This window comes from Sorex fumeus, unplaced genomic scaffold (assembly GCF_029834395.1).
Source record: "Sorex fumeus unplaced genomic scaffold, SorFum_2.1 ptg000043l, whole genome shotgun sequence".
NCBI classification, from domain to species: domain Eukaryota; kingdom Metazoa; phylum Chordata; class Mammalia; order Eulipotyphla; family Soricidae; genus Sorex; species Sorex fumeus.
Window position 1 is genome coordinate 30546449 of NW_026606100.1, and position 17885 is coordinate 30564333.

The window sequence follows — 17885 nt, forward strand, 5'->3', positions numbered from 1 at the left end:
AGCCGCGTGCAAGGCAAACGCCCTACCCGCTGTGCTATCACTCCAGCCCCTCTCCAAAGTTTTTTAGGATTTTCCTTCTTGAGAAACTGTTAGCATCACCTCTGCGGTTAGGACAGAGAAGGGATCAGGGTGCCCCTGGTGGCAGAACCTGGTGACGGAACTGGCACAGAGAGTGAAGCAGCTGGAGGCAGTGTCTGTGGGGGGCACTGTGGGTATTGGAGACACCATCATCTCCAGCACCCCTATCCTGACTCAGAAGAAACAGGGCAGGGGACCAGGGGAGCAGCAGAAAGTGGCAGTGGAAGATAATCCCCAGCACAAGACTCTCCATGCCCAGAGCACAGCCAGCGGGCAGGGGAAGCAAGGGCAGGAGAGGGAGGGACGGTATCTCTTTCCACGGATGTGCCTTGGCAGAGGCAAAGAGGGGCACATTTGTCTTGTCCCAAGCCCCTGCATCTGCCACCTTGTTTACCTCGTGCCTATTTATAGTTGCAGGCTCCAAGTCTGGCATGGGACGCTGCGATTTATATGACTATAAAACTCCAAAGGGCACCAAGGACTGGCAGAGCCTAGAGAAAGATGGGGCAAATCTCCCAAGGTCAAAGTGTCCAGTCTACTAAAGGCAAGAGGTCATCAGGCCAGGCTCTGCCTAGAGGACGTGGGCCGGAAGCTTCGGCTACTTGGTCTTCCTGCTTGCAGCTTGAAGCTTGCTCAGACTAATGCAAAGCAGGTGAGGCTTTTGTTTTCCTCCTTTGGAAGGGGTGGGGATGCCCAGGATCTGAGCATCTAGGGAAAAGAGGGAATTGGTAGGGTAGGTGAACCCAGCCATTTGAGGGGAAGGGGAGGTGAGAGACTGCAACCCCACTCCTGCCTGCCCCCTTACTTGGTTGCCAAAGGGAAGAAGAATCCTGAGCCCTGACAGTCTCTGGGGGTCCCTGAGGAGGCAGGACAGGGCGTTTGGATGGATTGTTCCTGGGCAACTGTCGCCATGGTACTCCTCTGCTTTCCTTGAAGGGACCCATCCTCAGCCCTGCTCCCGCTGTGGACTCTCCCAGCCTTCTACTATGGATGCTGGGTAGGCAGTTCAGAGTCAAGAGTTACAATAGAGGGGCTGGAGAGATGATTCAGTGGATAGGGTGCTGCCTTGAACGTGGCCAACCCGGGTTTGATCCCTGGCGTTCCATTTGGACCCCCGAGACCCACCAGGAGTAATTTCTGAGCTCAGAACCAAGAGTAACCCCTGAGCAAACCGGGTATGGCCCCGAAACAAAACAAAAAAGAGTTATAGACAAAGTGGGGTGAACATGAAGATGAGGAGAAAGCCAGAAAAGCTTGTTCCTTGACTATTTTGTTATTGTCTCTTCAACAGGTCTGAGGGAGGGGATCTGATGCTGGCCGAGGAGCAGAGCTGCTCAGAGCCACTTCTGCCCTCATTGGTACTTTCTACCCTCCTTTGGCTTTGCCCTCCCCTCACCGTCACGGGGTGGGGTTCCAGGCCTCTCCCAGGACTGAACTAAGCTGGCAGAAGGCAGAGGGAGTGAGGACTGTGGGGATTCTCAGCTCAGAACCGTCTTCTAGTGGGTGAAATTCCCTGGAGACTTGGAGATGCTCCTCTGCCCTTGGTCTTGGACTTAGGACTGGTGCTAAGTAAAGGAATATTCCAGAAAAAAGGTGGGGAGGCGAATGGGCAGATTCTCAGGCTCTCTCTTTATCCTGCTTGCCCCAGCCTCTCGGAGTCCTCTGGTTTAGTGAGCTAAGTCAAAGTCCTCCTCAGAGGAGAGAACACAGAGAATAGGAAATATCCCAGATTCTAGAAAGTTCTTTTCACTTGCCAGTTAGCCCCCATTTTTTTTTACCTAGCACCTTATTACAGGGTGCTCATCTGGGAAATGAAGGCTGGGTGTGAAATTGGTGTCTGAGGAGGCCTGGGGTGGGTTGGGGTGCCATGGAGAAACAGTTGGGGCAGGCAGGAGGACAGAGCCCACTGTCTTGCCCTCCTCCAGAGGGAGGCAGCAGAAAACCATGGGAATTGCCCCATCCTGTGAGTGGTCATTTCTGTTCATGGAGTCCATAAAGGGTCAGGACCTGCAGGGTGAGAGGTTTTCACAGTCCTTGCCCCTCTGTAGAAACGTTGGGGTAACCCACATGCTCTTGGTTTGGTCCCCATGAGCCCCTCTTCCCTAAAAAGGACTCTTCCCCTTTATGATTGGTATTTAGAGAACAAACTTACATTTCTCACCCTCAAATTTCCCACCTCCCTCCTTCTCATACCTCTTGTGGGTCATGACCCAGCCCCGAGTCACTGCTCTGAAAGGTCCGCTCTGTCTGGGGGAGCAATTCTGTGCTAGTAGTGCCCTGGCCATGATGGCTGGATCTTGCTGGCATCATCCCCCAGCCAGCCCTGAGAAGTTATGAATGAGGATGGATTGGTGAGAAGGGCTCCTACTCCCTCTTACCCCTTTTCCAATCTTTTGGAGGTAGCTGGGCATGAATGAGCACCCAGTGTGGAGAGAGTCTCCTGGCTGTGGGTCTGGTTGGCACAGGGGCACTAGATGGAGGGGACCGGAGGTGTATCCCCAAGCAAGATGAAGCACCCGTGCTTGAGAGGCTTGAAACACTCCTCAGCTTGCTAGCTTGGCACCTCTGAGGCAGGCCGTTAACCTGGGTGGAAGTGTTTTGGGCATGGAGGAGAGTGGGCAGGAGGGAGAGCGGGCACTGGTCAAGGAAACTAACTTCCCAATTGCTGACAAGACAAAGTTAGGAGTCTAGGGAGCCTGGAGATGGTTCAAAGGGCTGGAGCACATCTTTGTAGGCAGGAGCCCTGGGTTTGATCCCCAGCACCTAACGTTCCCTGAGCATCACCAGGAGTGGCCCCTAAGCATGGAAGCAATCCCCGAGTACACTGGGTATAACCCCAGAACCAAGGCAACAACCCACATAGGAAACTAGAAGGAAACCAGAGGCTTCTGAGTTAGACCCTGGGACAGAGAGAACTCTTCCTAAGATGCCACCTGGGCATGGTGAGGAGGGAACCAGGAACAGAATGGCACTGGCTTGAGGCTGGAAGATCAGAATGCCCAGGTCGTTAAAGAATAAAGAGGTTGCTGGAGTTCTTTTGAACCCTCTCTAGGGTCTGAATGGCTGAGGAGATAGAAAAGATGAGAGATCTTCCCAAAAAGGAATCAGAATGGCAGCAGTAAGGCGAGGTAAGGCATGGTGGGTGGGCCTGTCTCTCTTGCTCACTCTCCTGTGGTTGGTTCCCACAACCCATCTTGGATGCTCTGAGCATCTAAGATGCAAAGCCGACCAGGCTCCTGCAGAGCAGCTGAGCACCCATTGTACAGAAAGGAAAAGAGAGGTCCCAGGGGAGGATGGAGCCTGAGGTCACAGACTGTGTCACCACCTGGTATTTACCAGCCTAGTTGTCAGAGCCCAATTCAGCCTCCTCCCTGGAACTTCCAGCTGGTTTGGTCCCAATGAAAGTATCTCCCTTTCTGGCCCCTATCTGGATCCCTTGACTCACCCTCATTGCTCAGAGGCCTGGGTAGGAAGCCTCCCCTCCCATTCCTATTCCAGATGGGGCTTCTTAGGGGCTCCCTTTACAACAGGAGCTGTCACTGTCTTTCTATTAAAATGCCCTTTTCCCGCTCTGCCTTTGCCTCGCCCTCACCCTCTTTCTTATCCAACCCTCCCTCAGCCCTCCCCACCAATCCATCCTCCATGTAGAGGCCCTGAGCTGCTGAGATGAATCTCCAGAGCGCCTGGTCCTGGCCTGTGTTCTTTGTAATTGAGTTGTGTTGCCTGGTCATGATAGGGGAGGGGTTCACAGCCCCCCGCCGTGGTCTGGTCCTGCTCCTGCGGGCCAGCGGACTGAGCCTAGCCTGCTGTGAGCCCGCAGAGAGCAAGGAGAGGTGGGGTGCTTCCTCTTCCCCAGCTAGCCTTCTCCAGCTCTCCGTCTCCCCTGCTCCCCCTCCCGGCTTCATCTCCAGCACAAATCACATGGTGACAGCCCCATCCAACCTTTGGGGAAGGGTTTGTAAATGTGTCTTCCTTAGCTCTGATCTCCAAATTGTTCCTTTTATTGCATTTGTCACGGTGAAGATTAAAGTCCCTGGGTGGCCTGCACCACAAATCACAGAGTCTGCTCAGGGAACAGCGGCAGGTTGGGAATGGGTAAGGGGTCTGGGCCGTGTGACATGGCGTGCCTGGGCGTGCACACTCCCACGTTCACACTTCTGAGTGCCAAGTGCGCCCTTCCCCAGGATCAGAAGCTGTGACCCTGGCCTGGGCCTTCTGGACTGAGAGCCCCATTACGAGCCTCATTTGTGACTTCTTCCAGGCTGCCTTTCAGCCTCCTACTCATTCCACACGGGGCATCACTCTGGATAGGGACCTCTCTTCTCCCCCCAGGTGGGAGGGAAAGCTGTGTCCCCCGCACAGAGATGCCTGGCTCTCTGGCCACCTCAGTCTCTAGGGACTCTCTCAATAGGTCAAGTGCAGCTTGGGCCTGAAGCTCCCAAGAGACCCCCCATCCAGACCCCAGTAAAACAGTGAACCTTACCCTGTCCCAGACCCTGACTTTCTTTCCTAGCCTGGAACACAATTGGGTTCAGAGATGGCATGACCCATAGCAAAGGGGCTGCGGCAAGGAGCCCCGAGAGGACAAAAATCCCCTTGTACACACACACCACGCCACAGTCCCTTCCCTAGCGCCTTCTGAGGTGGGCTTCCTGCCTGTCCCTCATGCACATTCATAACATTCAAATTTATGCCGTAATCTCCGCCGCTCCATATGTATGAGCCTTTGATGGGTGTTTGGGTTTATGGGATGCACCCAGCCCTCCGCTCCCTCGCCCGCCCACCGCCTCCAACCACTGCAAAGACGCTCCTACATAATTGACATCGGCAGATTCTTTCATTATACAAGATTTAGCATCTGCTCGGGGATCGCTCGCTCCTCACTCACTATAGATGACTTTTCCCCGCGTTTCCTATTATCAATTCAAATTAGCCCCATTTCCCCACCCGACCAGTGCAGCGTTTACACTTGACAGTGAGGAAACAGCGAGGCTGTAATGGGCTCCTCAATTATTTAGGCCCAGTTAGACCAGGACCCAGAGGCCTCAACAAGGGGGCGTGTGAGGTGGGGTCACCCTAGCAGGGAGGACCCAGAAGTCATGTCTTGGTCTCTGAATGGCCTTCTCACAACCCTGCACCCTCTCACCCCTTCCTGGGAGGCCCCCTCGTGAACCTCCCATGCCAGGCCCTGAGGGCTGTCCTCATTCTGAGCACCGCTCCTCTGCCCTGTGCCTGTGTTGTGCATGTGAGGAACTGATGGACTAGTCATCTAAACAGAGGTCACTGTCTCCAGTCAGCATGCCTGTCCCTTTCTGCTCTCTCTCTCTGTCTCTCTCTCCTCTCCTCTCCTCTCCTCTCCTCTATTTGGGCTGTGCTGGGAATCAAACCCACATTCCTGGCCCTCCTCCCCATCACCCCCCCTCCCCCCGCAAGGAGCCTATCTATAAAGATGTGAGCGTGTGACTAGATTTTTTAAGACCATGGCCAAGACAGGCTTCAGTGAAGGGGATTGAAATCAAGCCATGGATGGAGCCTGGGAAGGGAAGCAGATATAGGCCGAGACATGGAAGACCCCAGGAAGCCTGAGGGAGCCAAGCAGGGTGCTAGGGGGGCTTCCCAGGCCTCCGCTAAGACCATGCTGGCTGCCATACAGAGTAATTCGGTCAGGGCTTCCCACCTGTCTGGCCAGCTCAGACCCAGCCTCCTGCCTCTGCTCATGCCTGGACCCTCTCAGGCAGGCTCTCCCAACCAGTGCCCCCCCCCCCCCCATCTCAGATCATTTTCCATGGCGGTCATGGGAGCGCTGGCAGGCAGGGGTCCGAGGGGCTCTGGGATTAGAGGCGTCTTTCCCATGCTTGGCTTCTCCAGAATCAAAGAATTCCTCCATCTGATTGGATTTACACTAAGTCACAGGCGTGTGGGACCTTCTTTCCCTCAGCAACAGCTGGAAACAGCCCTAAATATGATTAATTAACGCTGTAAAAAGCCCCGGACACAATTAAGATTTATGTGTGTGTGTGTGTGTGTGTGTGTGCGCGCGCGCATGTGTGTGTGTGTGTGTGTGTGTGTGTGTGTGTGTTGGGGGTGGGCATAAATGAGGGGAGGCGAATGGATTATCAACCACAGCAGGACCCTCCAGGGGAGTAGAGTGACATTTCCATTGAGACTTTCCTTGACATCCATGCCAGGCAGGGGTCACTGGATTTTGCCTCTGGCTTTTGAGCAGATTTGCCCTTTCCTCCCTCCCAGGAGGATGGCAAGTTCCTCTCCCCCAAAAAGGGAGCTCTCTGGGGCAGAGACAGCATCTTTCTTCCATCTGCACGAAGCAGGACATTCTCCGTCAAACCCCACTTCCTCTTGTAAGATCAGGGAACCTACAACCTCCCACCTTAGCTGCACAGACATGTCACAACGGGACAGAGAATGGGAGCCCTGGAGATACGCAAATAAATGACTCTTCACCCCTGCCTCCTGCTTTCTGCCTACAGACTTGTCTTTCTCTCCCCAAACACTCAGGGGTCTTAGAACAGGGGTCGTCTCCTTGGACCCTGCCCTGAATTTCTGAGACGACAAAACCTTATTTGATAAACCCTCTCCTGTCTCTGTCCCTCACGGTGATCTGGCTGGTCACCTCTAAAGGTGTGGACATCTCAGCGCTGAGATGAGAATGATGATGATCAATGTTGGATATCATCATGAAAGAAGAAGACCAGAGCACAGAATTCCAAGCTGTGAATCATCTAAACATCAGTTCCCCGGAACCGTTGGAAGAGTACTGGGTTTTAATTCATCTCCTTTATTCTAATGGATGAATGTACTTCTGCTTACCCAAATGACTGTGTCCAGGTCTCCTGGGTTTGAGCACTGATAGCTAAAGGAAGGAGTGTGGGAACACTCAGATTCACATCCCTTGCAGGATCATTAGAGTGTCAGTGTTCTGAGTGCCTAGAGACTTTGCTTTAAAGCTGAGTCCCTAGAAAAGGGGTCCAGGCAGGTTGAGAGATGCTGGGGTAAGTCTACAGTGATACCATCCTGAACACACCTGATCTCATCTGATCTCGGAAGCTAAGCAGGGTCAGGCCTGGTTAGTACTTCAATGGGAGATGCTGGGTGGTCCTTGGGAAATGTTCAGCCTGATGGATGGAGTTCATAACAAATGTAACTTAAACCACTGGCCTCGGAGTTCAGGGCTGAAGGGTATGTGGACATTCCTCGTCCATCACCTGCCCCAACACAGGCTGGTTGTGAGGAACAAAATCAAGAAGGGCATCTGTGGGGGGCCAGAGTGATAGTACAGTGGGTAGGGCATCCTTGTACATGGCCAACCAGGGTTCGATCCCTAGTATCCCATATGGTCCCCTGAGCACCGCCAGGGGTGATTCCTGAATGCTGAGCCAGGAGTAAATTCTGAATATTGCTGAATGTGATGCAAAAAGCTGGAAAAAAAAGAAGGGCATCCGTGGCTCCATCACACCAGCTGTGCAGTTCACCCCTCAGGCAGGAATAGGGGACCTCTTGCCCACCAGTTCCCTCCCTGTTCCCATCCTTGTTGGTACAGAGTTGCACTACCAGGCGAAGTCGAGAGGGGGCAGGCATTGTGAGAGCAAACTCCAGCCCTAGTGAACACATAGGGAAAGACAAAGGCTGGCACGAGGTAAACAGCAAAATAGGCTGGGGGGGGGGGGCGGGGGGGAGGGCACTGGAGGACGTCCCAAGGGTATCCTCATGTATCCTACAGACCCTCTGTTCTTGAGGTCTGATATCACTCCATCCACTGATTCCAGGCTTTCACATATGTTGCATCTCTTGCATCTCTGTCCTGTTTTGTTAACTTTTAGTGTGTGTGTGGGGGGGAGGGGGGCCACGCTGGATAATGCTCAAGAGTGACTCTTGGCTTAGTGCTCATGGCTCATTCCCAGTGGTGCTCAGGGGACCATGTGGTGCCAGGAATGAAACCCAGACTCCTGTGTGCAAAGCATGCACACTAACCTGGGCCAACTACTCTACCACTCTATGTCATTCTTTTTGGACCCTGAGGCTAGAGAGGTGTGTCATCAAAAGGAGATAAAGAAATGAGGGGTTTAGATCAAAATCAGGCCTTTTTGGGCTTTGGGGTTTCTGAGCGCAGTGTTTAAAACAAATGCACAATAGAATGCCTTTAGGAGCATGCTCTTGAGGTACAGGCATAGAGCCCACCATTCCATACTGCATCTCACTGATTGCATTCATCACCCTTTTTGTTTGTCTGTTTTGGGGCCATACCCAGCCGTGCTCAAGCTTATCTTATGCCTGGCTCTGCACTCAAGGACCACTCCTGGTGGGCCTCAAGGGACCAAGGATTGAACCTGGGACAGCTGTGTGCAAGGCAAGTTCCCTACCCACTGTATTATCGCTCTAAATCCTGCATTACCTTTAAATAAAGAGAAGGAGACCATCCTATTTATTTGCCCATGAAAGGATGCCTGAATAATCAGCACTTTTCAGAGACAAAGGTTGCAACCCAAGCAACCAGGTTCTCAGGGCCTAAGGGAACTGCAAAGCTCTTTTTATTTAACTTAAAAAATAAATTAGAAACATCTGCACTGAGACAAGGAAATTATCCCAGCCCGCTGCAGAGAGAGTGGTTCAAGAGTGGTTCATCCTACAGATGAGACTGGAACGTAGGTCACCTCAGTGGAACTCAGAACTCTGCGTGCTGCTTCTTCCCTGAACCAAGCCCCAAGCCAGGCTGAGATGTGAGAGACAGAGGGGGAAATGATGGACCCAGGGACCCCAGACCCTTCTGACATGTTCCAGACACAGACTTGAAGCAGGCAGAGGGGTTGGGCTGATACTCTGAAGTGACTGTTGTGCAAACTTGGCCGACCCCACTTCTTTCCTGCTTATCAGTACCTGATCCATTCTCCATCTTCCTACAAACAAGGGAAGCTTAGGGGCCAAAGAAAGGAAGACTTTGTTCTCAAGCTTAAAAGAAGGAGCTGAACTGGGGAGATAGAGCAAAGGGCTGGAGCACATGCGGGAGGCTCAGGTTCCACCCGCCCTCCCCCCCCCCCCCCCCCGTACTGCATGATCCCCTGAGCACTGCCAGGAGTGACCCCTGAGCACCACTAGGTGTGGCTCTGAAAATAAATGAAACAAAAACAGAGGCCCTAGTTTGTTTGACATTGTTCTGCTTATTTCTGGGAACAGAGAGATATTATAGGGATTAAGGTGCTTGCCCAGCAAGGTTTGATCCCCAGCACCTCATATAGTCTCCTGAGCGCTGGGAGTGGTCCTTGAGCAAGTCCAGGAGTAAGTCCTAAGCACTATCAAGTGTGGCAAGAAAAACCAAGAAAAGGGAAACTAAACCAGGTCTTAGAGCAGTGATTTGTAACTGCTGTGGGCCAGCCAGGTCTGAGGACAGCTCAGACAGGTGCTGGTCTGTAGATGTAAAGACCAGCACCTACAACGTGAGTGAGAACGTAAGGGGGTTGGTAATTTATAGTCATTATTTATTGAGAGCATGCGCACTAGCCCTTCAAGCTGTCTCCCCAGCGCTGAGTGTTTATTTTTTGCCAGGGTGACCTGGGTATTTTACATATTGTGTATCTCATTAGTGGTTACAACCATCCTGTGAGGCTGGAACATGCAGCTGGAGCGCTATGGCACTGATAGTGATTAAAGCTCTCCAAAGTTAAAATCTGGTCCCAAACCATGCAACTGTTAAGCAGTAAATCTTGCTTTTTTCCATTCAGGGCACTGTCTCCTCGGTCAATCAGAACAAAGCCTGAGGTCGGTAGGCAAGGACGCAGTAGGACAGGGTGCCAGAGTAAGTGAAGAAAAACACAGGTTTTTCCCAGTTAAATCTGAGATTCATACCAACAAGTATTGTTTCAGTATCATTGTCACTGTCCTCCTGTTGTTCACTGATTTGCTCGAGCAGGCCCAGTAACGTCTCTATTTTGAGACTTGTTGTTACTGTGTTCGGCACATTTTGGCATGTTGAATAAGTCACGGGTAGGGGCTGGAGTGATAGCACAGTGGGTAGGGCATTTGGCTTGCATGCGGCCGACCCAGGTTCAATTCCCAGCATCCCATGTGGTCCCCCAGGCACTGCGAGGAGTCATTCCTGAGTGCAGAGCCAGGAGTAATCCCTGAGCATCGCCGGGTGTGACCCAAAAAGCAAAAAAAAAAAAAAAAAAAAAAAGTCATGGGTAGCTTGCCAGGCTTTGCTGTGCGGGCAAGATACTCTTGGTAGCTTGCCGGGTTTGGAGGAATTGAACCTGGCTTGTCCGGGCTGGCTGCACGCAAGGCAAATGCCCTACCACTGTGCTATCGCTCCAGCCCAATGTTGCACAGGATATACTGATCGCTGATTTATCTGCTGTTGATTTGAAATTCAACTTCAATTGGGCAGCCTTTATTTTCTCTGGCTATTATAGGACGGGATTCCAGCCTGGTCCAGCTCTTCTCTATTCCTTAAGAAAACCCGCAGGCCACAAACACAGTCAGGATCCACGCTGTGGAATTGCACTCGAGCCAGTATCCTGAGCATGCTTCTCTATTCCCGGCACAGCAGGAGTCAGGGTCATTGTGGGGATGGAAACTAGGGTCTCAGATCTGATAGACATATATTGTGACATCAAGCCACAGCCCCATGTTGCTGGCCCCCAAGGTGACTTACTGTCCCCCTCATGTGCTACTGACAGCATGTACTACCAACTGGGTAGGCAAGGGAATTTGGGGAGCACTGTCTTTATGGTCCAGCTTTGACTGAAATGCCAACTGCCAAGGTTGCGGTTGCAATGACAACTGTTATTCTTCTCCTGATTGTTGCTGACAGTCTCCAAGGATGGGACAGGGCTTAGAGTGATCTGCACCAGCTTCTATCTCTAAACTGGGGGAGTCAAAGACCACCCCACTTACTAATTAGAAGTGAGGGGCCCCTTTTCATTCCAGCACTAAGGTGTTGGTTAGGAGACTACAAGTAGGGTGCTTTCACAGCAGGAATCCCTAAAAAAGAAATGGAAGATTAAAGGGATTGGGGACTGGAGTGATAGTATAGAGGGTAGAGCACTTGCCTTGTAAGCAGCCAAACTGGTTTGGATCCCCAGCATCCTATATCGTCCCCTGAGCCTACCATGAGTGATCCCTGATTGCAGAGCCAGGAGTAAGTCCTGAGTACTGCCAAGTGTGACCCCAAAACAAAACAAAACCTTGAAGGAAAAAAATGGGGGGCAGAGAGATTTTTTAAAAAGGGGAGAGGGTAAGAAACTTGTCTTAAATGCACTTGACCCTGGTCCTATCTCCAGCACTGAGTATGATCCCCTGAACATTTCCAGAGTGATCTCGGGACAGAGAATCAGGAATAAGCTCTAAGTACTAGCAGATGAGACTCTCCCCCCTCTCTCTGCAAAAAAAGAGAAAATAAAAATGGGAGAGATTTGACAAAAGCTTTGAAAAAAGCTTCAAAGTAATCAATGGGGGAAAAAAGAAGTTATTAATATTTTTCAGTTAGAAGTTATTGAATTGTAGGGCCTATAGAGATAGTACAGTGGATGGGGCCCTTGTCTTGTTTGTGGCCAACCCAGGTCTGGGTTCTCCAGATGGTTTCCCAAGCTCTGCCAGGAGTGATCCCTGAGTCAGAATTCGGAGTAAGCCCTGATCATGGCTGGATATGGAAAAAAAAATGAATTTTAGACCTGGGCAATAGATCTATGAGCTGGAGTACACGCCTGGCCTGCAAGAGGCCTTGAGTTTGATCCCCAGCACCACATACCTGCCACTGTGAGCATTGCAAGGTGTGGTCTTGTGGCCCCCACCCCATCATGTAAAATACCAGGTTCACAATGTAGGATGAAGTCTAGCTGAGAGTGGCTCTCAGCCTCCCACCCCCGTCCCAGTACTATGGAGAAGGTCTCTTGACACCCTCCCGAAAATAAATTTAAACGTACTGCCCAGTAGCCGACTGAAAGCACACACTTGGCACGCTGGGGTCCCTGCCTCTATTCCCAGCACAGAAAGTGGCCAACAGAGCTATTCCAGGAGTCCTGCCCCCCCCCCCTCCAGCACTGTGCCGGGAGTAACCCTTCCACTGGGTGTGTCCCCAGAACCCCACTCCACACACTCCCACCCCTCCCCACACACCCCCATAAAAAAACCCAGACAAACAGAAAAGAAATAACTGCATTTACAGAGAGTGTGGGGTGAGCTGTATCCGCCGTGCAAGGTCTATCTAGGCGGGCCCAGCATCCTGGCCCCCTGTTGCCGCCTGCCCTGGACAGGGACAGGGCGAGGTGGCCAGGTGGCCGCAGCGTTTGCTGCTGTGCGTTCCGGGCTCTCTGCGGGGCCCTGTCCCGCCGCTGTGGGTCGCGCAGCGGGCGCGCTCCCTCCTCCGCCGGCTCCAGCGCCTGCTCCAGCGCGCTCGGGCGTCAGCTCGAGTTCAGGCTCCGTTCCCTCGCGCGCTCGGCTCGCTCGGTTTGCTCGGGGCGTCTCCCTACTGAAGAATTATGTTGCATAAAGCAGCCGCCACCATCTTGAACTGGCAGTGAACTTTGCTTTCTACATATAAATACAGATAGCAATCACACCCCAATCAGCGCCGAGGCTTCGGGGCATCATCTCAGCAACTCTAACTTTCCCATTACGATAATGTGATTTTCACTCAGTCTATAATATCACCAGCCATGAATAAAGCAACTGGCTCTTTCTGTCTCTCCTCCCTGCCCCCACCTGCCGCCTGCCTCCCACCCGCCTCGGTCTCCTTTCTTTGCAGCCCTCACTCCCTGCTTGCAGGCTCTCCACAGCCCCTCCTGGGGTCTCTGCCTCTCACTCTCGGCCTCTCTAAGCCTCTCCATCGGCCTCTCCCTCACCCTCCACATTCACATTCCCGAAATACGGATGACAGGCATTTGCCAGCCTGGGGCGCAGGGAAGATCTGTTTGCCAGCTCTGCCGTCATCTGCCTTTGCCTGAAGGTGAGAAACTGGTGTGTGGGCGGGGTGGGGGTGGGGAGGAGGGTGCTCAGTGGGGCTTGGGGCGGGGGCTAGGAATTGACTCCTTTCCTCTCTCCCCTCCTCCGCAGGATGGCTCTCTGCGAGGATTCCCATCCAAAGGCCAAAGTTGGAGACTCAGAAACCAAATAACCCGTAGCCAAGAGCTGGAAATGGTCTTCCTGGGGGAGGTCCTGGGAACCTTGGCTTTCTGGATATTAGGGTCTCTAAGCCAACCAGATGCTCAGGGTCAGACAATTGTGAGTAGCTACAGCTGGCGAGACGGAGGAATTGGCCTTTCTGGCTCCCTTCCGAGTCCACTGGCAGAGTTGAGTGGACTTTAGCTGAATAGAGCTCCCCAGGTGGACACACCTTTGCCAGAACCTGGACAAACCCTTTTCACCCCCCCACCCCATGTTTGAGGAGGCAGTCAGCCACTCTGTTGGAGCTTCTGGAAAAGTCTCTTACAGCCTCTTTCTCCAGATGGTAGTGGTGCTGGGGGTGGGGGTTGGGGAAATGACCGGTATGTCCAGCTACACAGTTATCACCTTCCTGGGTTTGTATCCCAGTCCATTTACCTACTAGCTCTGGGATAGTGCTCTTAGCTTTTCTATTCAGTGCCCTCACGTGTAAAATGGGAATAGTAATAGCCTCCCTAGTGATTCAAATAATACACATAACATGCTTGGCACATGGCTAATGTTTGATAACTGTTCATTATTATTATCTTATTGGCAAGTGTTGAATAATCACTGTGTGTTAGATACAAGCAAGGTTAAGAACCAGAGGTTTTGGGACTGGAGCAATAGCACAGCGGGTAGGGCATTTGCCTTGCACGGGGTTCAATTCCCAGCATCCCATATGGTCCCCCGAGGACCGCCAGGAGTGATTCCTGAATGCAAAGCCAGGAGTAATCCCTGAGCATTGCTGGGTGTGACCCAAAAAGCAAAAAAAAAGAACCAGGGATTTGGGATTCAGATAGTCTGGGACTGGAATGCTGGCATGACAGTTCACTAGCTTTGTGACCTTGGAAAAGAGTCTGTCAGAGACTGATTTTCTTATTTGAAATAGGAATAATAATAGTTCATATTGCAAGGGGCATTTGGAGGTTCTCAGGCTAATCTGGTACTTGGTACAGTGCTGGTATAGGAGAAAGGCTCTAAAAGTATTAACAAGTAAGTCAAACATGGGCAAGATGCAGACCTGATGCATTCTCTCTGCAGACTGTACTCTGGCCCTGACCTTTTCCATTGCCTTATCACAGGGATAGTTTGACTTTTCACCTTTAGTGGCACCTCCTAATAGCTAGGGCTACAGAGATAGAATAGGAAATAAGGCATTTATTTGCCTTGCATGGGGTCTATCCTGGTTTGATTCCCAGCACCATATGTGATTTCTCAAGCACTGCCAGGGGTCACTCATGAGTATAGTGCCAGGAATAACTTCTGAGCACTGCTAGGTGTGGTTCCCCCAACAAACAAACACATTTTCCTGCTTATAAGAATTGCATCCTGGGGCTGGAGAGATAGCACAGCCTTGCACGTGGCCGACCTGAGTTCGATTTCCGGCATCCCATATGGTCCCCTGAGCACTGCCAGGAGTAACTCCTGAGTGCAGAGCCAGGAGTAACTCCTGTATATCGCCAGGTGTGACCCAAAAAGCAAAAAAAAAAAAAAAAAAAAAGAAGAATTGCATCCTTGGGCTGGAGTCAAAGTAGACCAGATAGGGCACTTGCCTTGGAGGGGGTCAACTGGTGTTTGATCCCAGACACCGCATATGATTCCCTGAGTCCTCCAGGAGTTATCCTTACTACAGAGCCAGGAGTAAGCCCTGAGCACTGCTGAGTGTGACCCTAAAACCAGAACTACCCCAAAACCAGAACTATCCTCCCCCCCAACACACACAAACACACACACAAAAGAATCACATGCTTTCTCTGCCTGTCTGGCTGGGATTGGACTAGGGTTCCTACCTACGCTCATTCTCTGGACAAGGGTGGGAGAGAAGTTGAGTCTTGTATGTGATCTCCTAGATAAAGGCAATGATGTCCAGAAGACACCCGCAACTGTGTTCCCTGAGGCAGCTCTGATAAATGAAAACCAGATGCCTGCACTTCTCTTTCTGCATTTCCAAGCATTTGTGGGTCTGTTCACTTGCTTTTTCTTTTTCTCCCCTTAGCTTTGAAGTCTCCTTTGGAGGCATGCCAGCCTGATCTCAGGTGATGGAGAGGAAAAACGACTCCACTCACCTGGACAGGGCCAGAAAGGGGTACAGGTGCCGAGCTCTGGGCTTGTAGAGGCGATCCCAAGTCGGAGGTCTTGGCACATGGTATCTGACCCTGGCTCTTTGGGGGTGGGGGGTCTCCTTACTCATATCCAACATCTTTTCTTGTCTCCAGGAGGAAAGAAACTTCTCTCAAAAATCCGGCAACTTCAGTCAAAGATTCACGAAGTGCTTCAGCCAAAAAAAGGAACAGCTTGAACACTCTTCCCAGGTGGAATTCTGGACTCCTCCTGACTCTTCCTCTCTCATCAGAGAGGACGAAGTCATCATTCCTACTTTCCAGGGGACCACGGTACAGAGGGAAGACAGGTCTGGAAACAAGGAAGGAAAATATAGAGTCAACGATGACTTAAAAGAAGTAACCACTGGATCAAGTGGGCACAAAGGAAGGTGGGCCGGGCCAGGGAGAGAGTTCAACAGGCTGGACCAGATACTTTGCATGTAGGTCCCACCTAGTTTGATCCCTAGCATTACATGGTCCCCTGCATATCCCCAGGAGTGATCATCCCAGTCAAAAGCCAGAGTAGTCCCTGAGGCTGGAGAGATAGTACAGAGGGTGGGGCATTTGTTTTATACACAGCCAATCCAGGTTTGATCCCTAACACTCCATATGGACCTTGAGCTCGGCCAGGAGTGAATCCTGAGTGCAAAGTCAAGAGTAAACCCTGAGCACTGCCAGATGTGGCTCAAAAACAAAAAAGAGTAGTCCTTGAGAACCACTGGGTGTGGTCCAAAATTACCACCAACAAAAAAAGCGTGGCCACTGCCGTCTGTAGTCGGGCAGTGCTTCCTGCTGACTTGTCAGGGGAGCTTACTCCTAGCTCTGTACTCAGGGATCACTCCTGGTGGTACTCAGGGGGCTATATGGGGTACCCGAGTTGTTTGTGTGCAAGTCAAGTGCCTTACCCACTGTACTATCTCTCTGGCTCCCCCAGTTTGCTATTGCTTTAGCTGTCATTAAGGTGTCAAACAGGCTGGCCCTTTTGGAGAACTTCTCTGCAGCTGCTGTAGAGGCGGGGAGGAGGGGTGGCAGGGAGGAGAAGGGGACCAATAGTAAAAGGCTGTACAAAGTTGTGTTTTCACATCAAAGGGGTGTGTGGGTGTGGTGGGGGGGAATAAGGGGCTTTGGCTGTGTGATGATTTACATTTCACAAAAACAACTGAGAATGTAGACAAGCAGAGGGAATTGGACATTTCACACAGCTGGAGGCTGGAGATAGGAGGCAGTACTTGGTGTGTGGGGTGGAGATAAGGAGGCAGGAGTCCCAGATGGCCACTTGGTCCTGGCCCTGGGTGAATGGGTGGGGTTCTTTCTATCTCTGAGGTGGAAGAGCCTGGGGGAGAATGTAAAGCTTCTAGTGCAGATTGGGACATGGCCTCCTAGGGGTGTAGGGGACTTTTCTACAAAGGCATCCTGGAGAAGAAGAGGATGTTAATTAAGAACAACTTTGTCTTCATGCACTTGTTTATTTTGTTAGCCACACCCAGAGGTGCTCAGGTTTAACACTTGGCTCTGTGCTCAGGAGTCACTCCTGGCTGGGCTTGGGGAACCATAGGTGGTGGTGGGGACCAAACCTGGGTTAGCTGTGTGTAAGGGAAGAGCCCTAACCACTCTCTCTGTCCTATGTAAGTGTGCTATCTCTCCAGTCACCCCTTCCCCATTGCACTTGAAACTCGAGATGTCTGGGTTGGGGGACTCAGAGAGATCCAGGTGCATGGGTTGGAGAGTCAGGTGTGACTGGTCATTTGGCCATGGAAAGGAGGTCAGTACGTGGGCAAGACAAGTGCGGAGAGTGGTGTGGAGAGAGGAGTCTGATGGAGGAGTGGTACTTAGAGGAGTGGCTTTCAACCTTGGGAGCACATTGGGATCTGCTGGAGACTTGAAGACCCCTGCAACCATATCTGCTCCCCTCCCACCGGCTCCCGCTGAATCTCTAAGAGTGAGCTGTAAAAGTTCCTCTGAGACTGCAGTGTGGAGCAGAGGCTGAGATGGAACATCTGAACGAGGGCAGAGGGTCAGGATGGGCAATGAAGACCAAGAAGGAAAGTTCAGGAAGTTAGAGAAGCAGAAGCAAGATGTAGAGAAAGGAAGGGAAGCTTCAAGACAGGATAGTTTCAGAGTAAAAGTGGTGAAAAATAACAAGGGTAAAGCCCATTTAGGGGCTTTCTGTGAACCCAAATGCCATGGTTATCATCACCCGTGGACAAATATGTGCCCAAAGCCACACAGCGAATAGGCAAGCACCTGGATTCAAGCCCCAAGCAAGTCTGGGCTTCCTAACCCCCATAATAACAGGTCCTCCAATAGCGTTCCTTCAATGTTGGCCAGGATTTTTTTGTTTTTAGAGGGTCTCCCCAGCAGTACGCAGGGTTACCAGGGTTACTCCACCAATGCTGCAGGAACCATGCAATAGCTGGGAATAGCTGGGATTGAACTTGAGGCCTTGTGGTCTTGGGCAGTGCTCCAGCCCTTTGTATTCTCTCCCCAACCCCAGGATTTTTTTTCTTCACCAATGTTTTAACAGAATAATGTTGAAGAAACTACATTAAAGAC